Consider the following 11611-nt stretch of genomic DNA (forward strand, 5'->3'; position numbering starts at 1 on the left):
CTGCTCCCGAAGATGACGATACCCTCAGTAAGTAAATAAATGTCGTTTCATCTTAATTGGACAAGCGGATCCCTGGATATATGTTCTAATGTAAATGTGAACAGAACCCTCCATATATCCAAACTTTGTGATACTAAAACGGTACATTTAGGTTTTTACAAGTTCATCACATGATTGGCAGAGATGTTTAGTTTGAGGGACTGCATTAATTTAATAGCAGGGTTTTTTTTTTGTTGTTGTTTTTTGTGTGAACTGACAACGTTACACAGCGGTAAAGTTGTAACCTAAATATGTGACTTGAAATATTAAATCGAATAATCTCGGACTTTGTAAATGAGTACCAAGTGCCATGAAACTTATCCGTGGTGAATATCTTGATCTCCAGTGCCATCACCTGTTTAAAGTGAATACTGCAGCTACATTCGTACTGTATTTCAAACTTGTACAATCATAATGCTTCCCCTGCTGGCCATAAAACAAAATTTATAAGCACATTTCTGCAATTGTGTCGCGGTGTGTCGCCTGTTCATTTTTCACGCTGACTCAATCTGTATATGCTCTACGGTGCCTCCTTAAAATTATGACACGCTTCTTAGTAAATCCAGTCTGTCATATTTGACTTATCCGTAGCAGTTTAGTTTATTCCTTGGAGGCCCTTGCTTAGGCAACGTAACACTTGCACAACTTATTTATTTTTTGCTGCTGATTTGGCTTAGCACCACAATGAAATACAAATATTAAACAGCCTAATGAACTTTAAAAAAGAAGTGACTAAATGTATATCATACTAAATAATAACGAGCTGGCATCCTTCAAACAGTTTGTCCCTGTTTCCAGTCACATAAATGGTGGGGAGTGGGGGAATTGCGATAGCAGCTGAGGCAGAGAAAATCCCAGCTGGTGAAATCATATTTTGAGAGGGAGGTTTGTGATCTTGACATTTGTTAAAAGGCTCTGAGATTTACTGGAGTAGTAGACCAGAAAGTCAGTTGGCTAATTGTTTCTTTGATTTTGTAATTGAGTTACAGCTATATCTAAGACGTCCTCTTTAAGCCATTGCTATATATCTGGGCCTCTTGCACGTATTGAGGCACAGTGAGACAAGTTGTGGTCACTCATTTGGATGGCCATAGTTTCCTTGTTTTCCATCTGACAAACCTAATGTCAGTGTTTAACCTGTGTTTAACCTGTCAGCATTACAGGTCTGTGCCTGTTTAAAACTTTTGTGTCCCACTTTCCCCTATGAACTGGAAGTTATTTTTAGATATCTTACATTATTTATTTACATGAAATTGAATTTCAGATATATTTAAATGATTTAAAGATATCTCAAAATGCATTTTAGATATCTCATTTAAAGCTCCAGAGAACTTGGAACTATTGCAGCGCTGCGGGAATTAACAAATTAACATGAAGCGCAACCTGTTTCGCAGAAAGGACTTGCAGAAAGAAGTCTCTAAAATTCCCGCCTATATATATATATAGAGAGAGAGAGAGAGAGAGAGAGAGAGAGAGAGAGTGTTACTTAATTGTTACATTGTAATATAACAATCTATGCATTTGTGCAAGTATTATTACTGATACTGTACTCGTATTACGCATACATGTAGTGTATACGTTTTGATGATTTTAAATGCTTTCACCTTTGAGTCATCTGAAGCTAGATATAGCACATATTTTTCAAGCAAATATATAAACAAAAAGAAGGTAGAACAGAAAGTAACGACTACTGTGTTCATTCAAAGTTCACATTGAAGCCATATGGCGATGAATAAATTAGTATGCGCATATCTCAAAGTAATGCAAAATTCGGCTCGACACAGAGAACTTACAGAAATAATTTCTCGATAGGATGAGTTACTTGCTGCTCCCAGGCTGAATGATACTCAAAAAAGAATTAGTAGCCACAATGGTATGCAGAACTCCCCACTGCAAGTCCCCTACTCCTTACTGCAGTGGTGGTTTACGGAGACTCCAAACAGAACTGAGATCACACCTACCCTCTCACCCCACTGTGTATCAGGAAGATGCTTGATCTTAACACACAATGTGTACAGGTCTTTCCTATCTGCGGTGCTAAGCCGTACACTATAGTTGTCCCCAAACTACCAGCTTCCCTCGGATATCCTTGCTGTGTTCCACTGCTGGCCTAGTCTGCATGTCTAACACTCAGGGCTCTATATTTAGAGTAATGGCAGCAGTGAAAACGTCCCTCAACACAGCAGAGCCTTCTGCTGAGAGAGCAGCACACAGCAGTATGAGAAACACACCGGCAAACCACACTGACTTCATACCCAACTGAGCCGCCAGAGTCTGAGGGCTTCTCCTCACTCTCCATGTCTTAGAGGAGACTCTTAGAGATATATAAGTGCAGTAAAACTACTAGGCTAAAACTGGGCAGACCAGGGCCAGGCTAAAAAAAAAGCTGTCCTCCTGAAAGCCAAAATGACAACAGAGTTGTAAAACTTTCATGTTCATTTTCAAGTTCAGTAAAAACAGCTGCCTGTCAAAGCCTGGTTTCCCAATCCTATGAAGGAGAGCAAACGCTAGAGCTCTACAGCAGCCACTGCAGAGACTGTAGTCTAAATGATACCACTTTACTACACATATCTACCAGCCTTGACCCCCTACATCTAGAGGCAGGTAAAGCACACTGCTTGATCCAATATAGGTCATCCCAGAAAAAAAACCTAAAAACATTACAGTAAAGCATCTGAATTTTCCCCACAAATCTAGAACCACAACTCCTAAAACTTTAGACCAGCATTAAAACCAGTCTGTTAAAAGAGCTCTTACTAAGAATATATTACCGGTATCATAAATAGACCTTTTAGATACACAATATGTCCAGCCTTTACAACAGAACCTATAACAGTACATAAGCAGTTTGCTAAAGCTTTAGCCCAAATCTTACAGGTTGAGCAGAGGAGATTTACAGGCACCAGTTCTTAATATTGTACAGGTCTCTTTTTTTTTGGCAACAGAGTCAGTACTGCTCACCTGCAGCTCAGAGGCAATGTTAATTCATTATAACTGTTGGTCACTGCCTAGTAAAGTGCAAGCAAGCGTGGTACACCACATTGTAGTAAAAAACATAGTTAACCAAGACAAAGCAAAATAAATGCATTGAATAAACACCTTCAAATATTCAGCATTACTGTACAAGTCCGAGTAGACTTTTACTGTACACATTCAAGGTTAACCAACGTAATGCACTTACAGTATCTGTAATAAAAGTCTTCTTCCTCCCAGGGGCTGAGGCAATTCCCATAAAAGATTATTTGGCTGATCCCAAATTGTAGCGGCACCTTGCAAACTGTACAGCTGTAGGCTAGCGACCCCTATCCAGCTACCTGTGCTGCATTTCCCCCTGCAGCAATTAAGTAAGCACTATAATTGAATATATTGCCAAACCAGCTTATAGGAACAACACAGTTTGTAGGAAACCCCTATAGCATACTGACGGTGGAGGAGTGAGTAACCTTGTGTCTGACTAAGCTGGAGGAGTGACCTAACTGCCTTAGCACAGGCAACGCCTTAACTGGTTTACATGTGACCCGTAACGCATTGCTGCACATTCTGTGCAGTGGCTAGCAAGTGCACAGATTTGAATGTTTCATCTCATCTGCCATCTATACCATGCTCCGAGCCAAGCTGTCAAGCCTGCTCAGTGGGTTTCTAGGTATAATAAAGATAGCGATTTTAGACCAGTTTGTCAGTGAAAAAGCATAGCAGGAGTTGTGGAAAAGATGGCTGGAGCATGTTGCTTTTTCTGTCATTGTATTCCCATAACGTTATGCCACTTTTGCTTTTAATATGTTATTGCAAATTTATATCAGCCCACATGTAATCACCTAAACCTGTGGAACCGGCTGTCCATGTCCTGTTACAAAGCGGTCTTCATATAGATAGATGTCCCTGCTGATCTGCATGTGCCATATACCAGACTAGTGAACAATGCCAGCCTGGGAGTCTCACTGTTGGTAGACAGCTCTAGGTCTTTTGAAAGCTGTATAGCTTCAGGTTCCTTTTTATTTATAGCACATTCTATTTCTGTTTCAGGTTTTTTGTCTATTAATATCCTATTTGGTTTATATTTATATCACACTTCCTCTTTAAAGGAACTGTTACAAACAGACAATACAATCTCTGGAAACAATAACACCTTCAAGGGGATTTCTTGTTATTTTTATTTTTTTGCAATCACAAACTTGTTTGTGCTGTACTTATATCAAGTATCCACTTGCAGTGCCATAAATGTGATTCTATTGTTTAGTTGTTTCTTGATTTACAATTATCAATTGATTGGTTTCTAAATACTAAAGCTTTAGGAATTGTTAGCACTATTTTTTATACCTAATTGCTTTGTGGTAAATGATCATCATTATTTTATTTTATTTGAATACAATATACAACAGTGTTGGGTTTCAAATCGTTTTTTCAATTCCAGTTCCATTTCAAATTCCTTTTTAAAATCAATTCTCAATTCCAATTCCATTTCGAATTCCTTTATAAAATCAATTCTCAATTCCAATTCCAATTCCAATTCCATTTTGAATTCCTTTATAAAATCAATTCTCAATTCCAATTCCATTTCCAGCATACAGTATATATACATCCTTTAATGTCATGCAAGTTTTAGAGTTACAGATATTTGAGAATTCACCCGACAAGTTTATAAGATTCTACTGTCTAGAAAGTGCATTTCAGCCTTCCCATAACAACCTGACCGTTCACACAATATTGCAGTTACTAAAGTCGGAAGCTGTCACATACCCATGTAGACCACATGTTTTTTTAATATGGAAAATTATGCAGTTATTCACATAAAAAAGTGAATTTATTTAAATAAAATGCACAAGTAAATAAAAGTGTGCTACTTTCAAGACAAAAAAAATTAATTTCAATGCAAATACAGGGTGATTAGATCGTAAGTTTACCACATGAGATATGATGTGTTGATGTGGTAAGCTTTCTAATCACGTGTGTGTGTGCGTGCGTACGTGCGTGTGTGTGTGTGTGTGTGTGTAAAAGGGACAAAGCTTCTCTTTACATCACAACCTACAGAAGTTACAAATGCTCCAGGAATGGAGCTTGTTTGTACATAACAGGGATATCTAACTCTGAAGCATGCATTCATAAAGTTTTTTACTTTCTGTGATCATGCTGAAAGTCTAGCTGTAGAGGTATTTTATGAAACATTTTCATTTGAAACATTGTATTATACTGATTGTTTCAAGTGGTGTGTAAGCTAACTGAACTCTCAACAAGGCTTTGTTTATGGTAGAGTATGAATACTATTAAAGCTTTACCACAGCAGAGTCTGTCTGCATGGCAATATTGCCTATACCATGCTTTTAGAATGAACGAGTATCTTGCAACTAGATTTAAACCAACACAATTGAATATCATTGGGACACTGCAGCTTTACGAAATGAAGGCCACTAAAAAACTATAAAACAAGAACATGATACAAAGCTACCGTAACAAAGAAAACAAGTTTAAAAGCATTCATGTTAAAGAAATTCAACCTTTAAAACTAATGTTGAGCAAAGAAGCTGCTTTATCTATGCCTGTTTCCTACAGAGAAAAAGAGGAAGTGATGATGGAAATGATTTGATAATCCGCCATCTTGTAAGCTGTGTGCTCTCTACAATATAACAAACACCACTGAATTAAGCTCTTCCCGGTCTGTAAACATGTTTCCCACACAGATACCAATCCTATCTCTCCCACGGCTGGAAAAGGAGAATGCTCTACTTATCCTGGAACAAATATTCGTTCCGGGTTTGTTTTGCAAGTGGAACAAAGAAAGGACAACAGAAAGCCTCAATCACAAACCACAAGCCCTTGTTGTTCTGTTTCAGGCACAATAATGTGCAGCCGGCCCCAATGTGTTGCATTAATGTTCTGCTATTTGAATTCCCCTTTTATTTTCTTTGTAATTATACATGTTATATTAAGACTGACTGACTCACCCACACGTGTTCAGCAGGCCTTTCTGGTCCCATCATTTCCTGATTCCACTTCGCTGATCTCGCGGGAAGAAGCTCTACAGATCTACATACTATAGGATACTGCTTCCATATTTTCTGCATTGCTATGTATTTGGTTATGGTAACACTAAACAAAATGTCCTTTATTAAGCCATTAACACTGTATTATTACACTGAGGGCATCAATCGTGGTTTTATTTTTACATTAAACACTAAACTGCATTCTAACTTCTATTGAAATAGTATAAGATTTTCCAATATATGATATCTATCCTCCTTTTAAATAAAGGGGTAATTAACTCCTTAATACCAGAAAGTATGCAGTTATCAAGCAGCTATTGCATGTTGATGATACGCTACGTTGGTTTGGGAAGGTGATGGCTGCAGAGGACTGTAACATCTGAAATGCTTCAATCAATATGCATGGTAACCTGAATCATGAATGCTGGTAACCAGCTTTTCAATCAATACGTTTTTTTTTTTTTTATTTTACAATAAGTACTCTCTACCCTGTTACCCCTGAGACTATAAAAAAGGTGGCTCTCTGGTTCTACCTGTGTTTCTGTATCTCCATTATATTGGTTCACTGGAATTTCTACGGTTCTACTGCACTTGTGAGAATGTAAAAAACACAGGTCTGGCCTGGTATTCTATGACCTTCACTATCCTTGTAAAAGTCGCTACACACCAGACATGATGCTATTTTGTTTTGGTCAACAGCATACATGACCATATACACACCCGAAGGACACAGATGAAATGCGCCAGACTGGAAAACTACCAGAGCCAATGGCGATGTATGCTGCTGACACCATTGAAAATGGCTGAGAGAGAGGAGGCAGAGCTGTTATTGATGCTGCTGTTACCATAGAAGTTGCCACAACTGGGTGCAAGAAACACTGCAAATAAGTTAATCCTTGTGGGGAATTCCACCACGTGGATTGCAATGACTTTTGTCATAAAGCTCTGGGTATTTTTCCATGGCATTTATTATTATTTCCTCAGTCATTTTGGATACTGCTTCAAACTGGAGGCACAGGTGCATTGAAGCTGCTCTCTGTTTGCTCAGTTCCCTGGTTGTCGCACAAAGAAATTGCAAACAAATAGGATTCAATCCTACTTATTTTATGTTGCTCCAATGTAGCCGCCACATCACCTGGGGTTTGAAAGATACTTATCAGAAGTGTAGGTTCTATTCATTTTGTCGCATCGCAGCACATATTCGCTTGTCGCATCATGTCTGGTGTGAAGCGGCCTTCCATCATCATCTAGCTAACCTGAGTGACAATGCCCTCCATGAACTACTTAGTTTGTGAGATACAGAGTGTGGTGGCTGGATGGAAAGCATCATTTTCAGTAAGTGCCACACTTTTCAAGTTTGCAGACCATTGAAATGGCAGGATTAATCAATTCAAGTTTTATGTAGTTTTGATGTATTGTTTAAATGCATCAAAACTACAAACTGTACGACGTGGGCTTTGATAAAGAACAATATTGCCACCAAATGAACACTTATTGAAAAAAAAACATTAATATTTACAGAGATATTGTTTTTCATGTTAAACTTCATGTATTTTGTTTTTAAGTCAGGGTTTTAAAAATGTTGAATCCCAAAAAATGAGGTCCTGTATTTATTGCCTGCGAATAACAATACAACTGCAAAATACAAAAATTGAGGGAAGAAACAAACACTTAAAATATGTACCGTAAGTAAAAAGCTAATAAAATACACCCACACATGTAAATATCCAGCAGCTCCTATGAGGATGACATAAGAACATAGGAACATAAGAAAGTTTACAAACGAGAGGAGGCCATTCGGCCCATCTTGCTCGTTTGGTTGTTAGTAGCTTATTGATCCCAAAATCTCATCAAGCAGCTTCTTGAAGGATCCCAGGGTGTCAGCTTCAACATGTATTAACATAATTTACAAATTCGACCAATAAAGCCATTCAAATCAGCCCAATTCTAACACAGTGCATATTATTAAATCGAATGTTCACCTCCTTTGGCAAAACCGTGATTCAAGTAGATAGGGCTTTATCAAAAAATAACACATGCTGCTGGTACACAAACAAAATGGCAATAGAAACTTGCCCAGGCATGTCTGAGTTCATCTATTGGTATTTGTATAACGCACACACAGTAAAGACTTGTATATTAAACAATACAAATAAATGATACAAACTTTGCACGGGAACAGAATCTACATTCCTCTGACCCAGTATACTTCAATAACTTTAGATACTCTAGTATGTGTCTCTAAGAACAATCAATGCCTGAAACTATTTAGATGTTGTTATTATAAACCATGAAGCAGACTGAGGTGCGGCTAACAGTAACAGATCTGTATCAGGATGGTAAAGATAGAAAGATTGCTTTAATTTTTATTTTTTGTTCTGCAGGAACCTGGTGGTTTTTGGGTAATAAGTCCCACGTTTTTAAAAACAAAAACACAAAACAAAAAAACAACCTCTTGGCACGTTGTTAGATATAAATGATCTCACTGCTTCTACCAAAACTCAGCATTTAAAAAAGGGGTGTAAATCCAAATTCTTTTGTTTTATGAGGAAAACAGGGTTGAATAAAAACCAAAAACAGGATAGCAAAAAATGACGCATTTAACGAGAGACACCTTTCACAGATTAATATGATACATTCCCATGCCTGTGCTTTCATTTTCACTTCTGTTTTAGATTTATTGTCACGTTTCTAATAAAAGACTGGGAATAATCAGCGGAAAATTAAAAGATTAGTCACTTACCTGCCAGGCCAGTCCCTGAGAGAGTTCCTTTCACCACTGTCAGAGAAAAAAACAGGCCGTGGAAAACAAAGAACACATTTCCCTAGTAAACTTTCTTTAGATGTATTCAGACCACATAAACACTTAATACGTTTGCATAGTGATTATTAGTGATCTCTCTGTGCATTGGATTGGATATTCCCCATGCATGGTGCTTACTGTACTCCCTTGAACGTTAGTGAGGGAAAGTGGCACATAAGAGTACTACACCCAAATACAATTACATGTCATTATAATGGAATCGAAACTAGGTTCTTCACTAAAGTTGTATGACATTGGCTTCCTGTTGAGTTTTGCATTGATTTTAAAATCTTGCTATTGATTTTTAAGGCTTAAAAAGGCGTGTCTCCCCTTTACATAACTGACCTTTTGTATATTTATAACTCCTAGCTGCAATTTGCGGTCCACTGCTGGTGGACTCTTATGTGTCCTCATGACCAGTGGGTGATCCGGCTTGCTGTTCCTATGCCCCTAGGTTGTGGAATGCCCTTCCCAAAGAAATTAGGGACTCTGAATCCTTGGGTGTTTTTAAAAGTTGCCTTAAAACTTATTTGTTTAATCAGGCTTTTTTAAACGTATTTGATGTTTTGATATTTTTTTATTATTCTTATTTTGTGTTCTTATGTACAGCTCTTTGTGATGACTTGTCATGAAAATCATTTTTATAAAATTATTATTATTATTATTATTATTATTATTATTATTATTATTATAGCAAGGAGTTCCCAGACCTTTGGTCTCTAAGTCTGGGAAAGGTGGTACAGTCTTGACCTGTCCAAAAACATTTCACAGCCAAGTTAGCATAAAGGAACCAGCTATACAAAGATGGGGTAACTTGGCTATTTTTAGACAGTTATCATTTTTTTAAACAAAAAAAACACCAATGGGATTTGAACCTGTTTCCAGATGTGTGTTGAGACTTGACCACAGTCTGCTTTATCTTTTTTTTTTTTTTTTTTTTAAGTAATTGACAATTGTTTTTATCATGTTCTCCCCAATTTGGAATAGTCAATTACATTTAGGCTCTGTTCACTGCTTCCACTCCCGTGCTGACTTGGGAGTGGTGAAGATGAACACACTCTGTCCTCTGAAGTGTGTGCCATCAGCTGACCACTTCTTTTACACACTGTAGGGCCACCATGCAGCCACCTCAGAGCTACAGCATTGAAGGACAATGCAGCTCTGGGCAGCTTACAGGCAGTCCTGCAGGTGCCCGGCCAGACTACGGGGGTTGCTGGTGCACGGTGAGCTGAGGACACCCTGGCCGACCTATGCCTCTCTCCGGGCGGTGCTCCCATCCACAGTTGGCAGTGAAATAGCCTGGACTCGAACTGGCGATGTTCAGGCTATAGGGCGAATCCTGCACTCCATGCAGAGCGCCTTTACCGAAGGCGCCACTCGGGAGCCCCCTGCTTTATCTTTTTAAATCCAAACTTGGCATGAGTCACGAATTTGGATTGTGCTGCTCTCATTTGTCGCTGCAGAATTTAATGTCTTCATTTACCACTTACTGTAGAAGTACACTTTCACCCCCTTTTTGATACCTATCTCTACCAAGATATCCTCAGATATATTGTTTTGGGTATGTTAGGAGTGTTTATATCTGTCCAGAAAAATAAATTGAATGGTGCTGCATCCTAGTAAATATTTTAAGTTAGTATTAGTTTTTATCGTGTCTCTGGACGGAGAGTAAGAGACTTTTTTTGCAGATTTACCAAGCCACGTTGCTGATGAATCAATGGAATCATTTTATAAACCGAGTAGACAAAGTTCTAGGGTCAGTGAATCACTAGGAATTGAACATGCATTGATGGACATGCATGGCCTCTTGTTAGTAACTTTATCCGTGTTGATGTACAGCAGTAGGGTTTGATCCAATGTTCAGTGGAAATGTCTGCTTCAGGATTTAGACACACCATCGTATGACACCGATTGGGATGAAATACCACATCGAACGTTATCTATCGTCTGATGAATGAACCAGTGTTCAGAGAGTCTGTTCACTCTAACTTATTTACATTCCTTATTTTCAGTGGAATGGGAATGACCCTTAGTTCACCTGCAGTACATAGCACTGTGCAATTCTAATGAGCAGGATAGATAAAGTTCACATCAGCAAGGAGTGCCTAAAAAGGAGTCAACTGAAATTGTTATTAATACTGTACGACATACAATCATACTACCCACCATTACACTGCCATCTTTGAACTGCTTTTTAACTTTGGATAGGTCATATACTGCAGCTGTAGGTAAATTCTGCTTCAAAATAACCACTTGAATAATAATAATTCAAAATAAAACTTCAAACAGGTTCACCAATTATTTTGCCACCAGAGGGGGCTATGTACCAAAAATTACAGCATAAAGAAAGTTAATTTTATCTACATGAATATTGCAAAGCACAAAACTACATGCATTTAAATAAATGGTATAAAACTAGCAATAAACTACTTTGATCAATCCGGCAACTACTCTTGCATGGAAGTAAGCTGTTTTTTTTTAATTAGTTGTGTAGGATTAAAATTGTTTTAGTCCTTAGAGCATTAGAAAACGATTCAGCACTATCATCCAATCAGCTTCCAGCTGTAGCGGGCTTTTATCAGGCAGTAGATACACCCTAGTCTAGAATCTTGTAAAGTGCTTTGTGATGGTGGTCCACTATGAAAGGCACTCTATAAAGATTATTGTTTATGTCACAGCATCAACAGTGAATCAAAATGTAAATCAATAATTGTCGGCTTTTTCATTTTGACTTGCCGTAATGAAAGCTCAGTTCACATTTATTGGACAGCAAACACTAAACAAGACAAAA

Source organism: Polyodon spathula, chromosome 30 (assembly GCF_017654505.1).
Source record: "Polyodon spathula isolate WHYD16114869_AA chromosome 30, ASM1765450v1, whole genome shotgun sequence".
NCBI lineage: Eukaryota > Metazoa > Chordata > Actinopteri > Acipenseriformes > Polyodontidae > Polyodon > Polyodon spathula.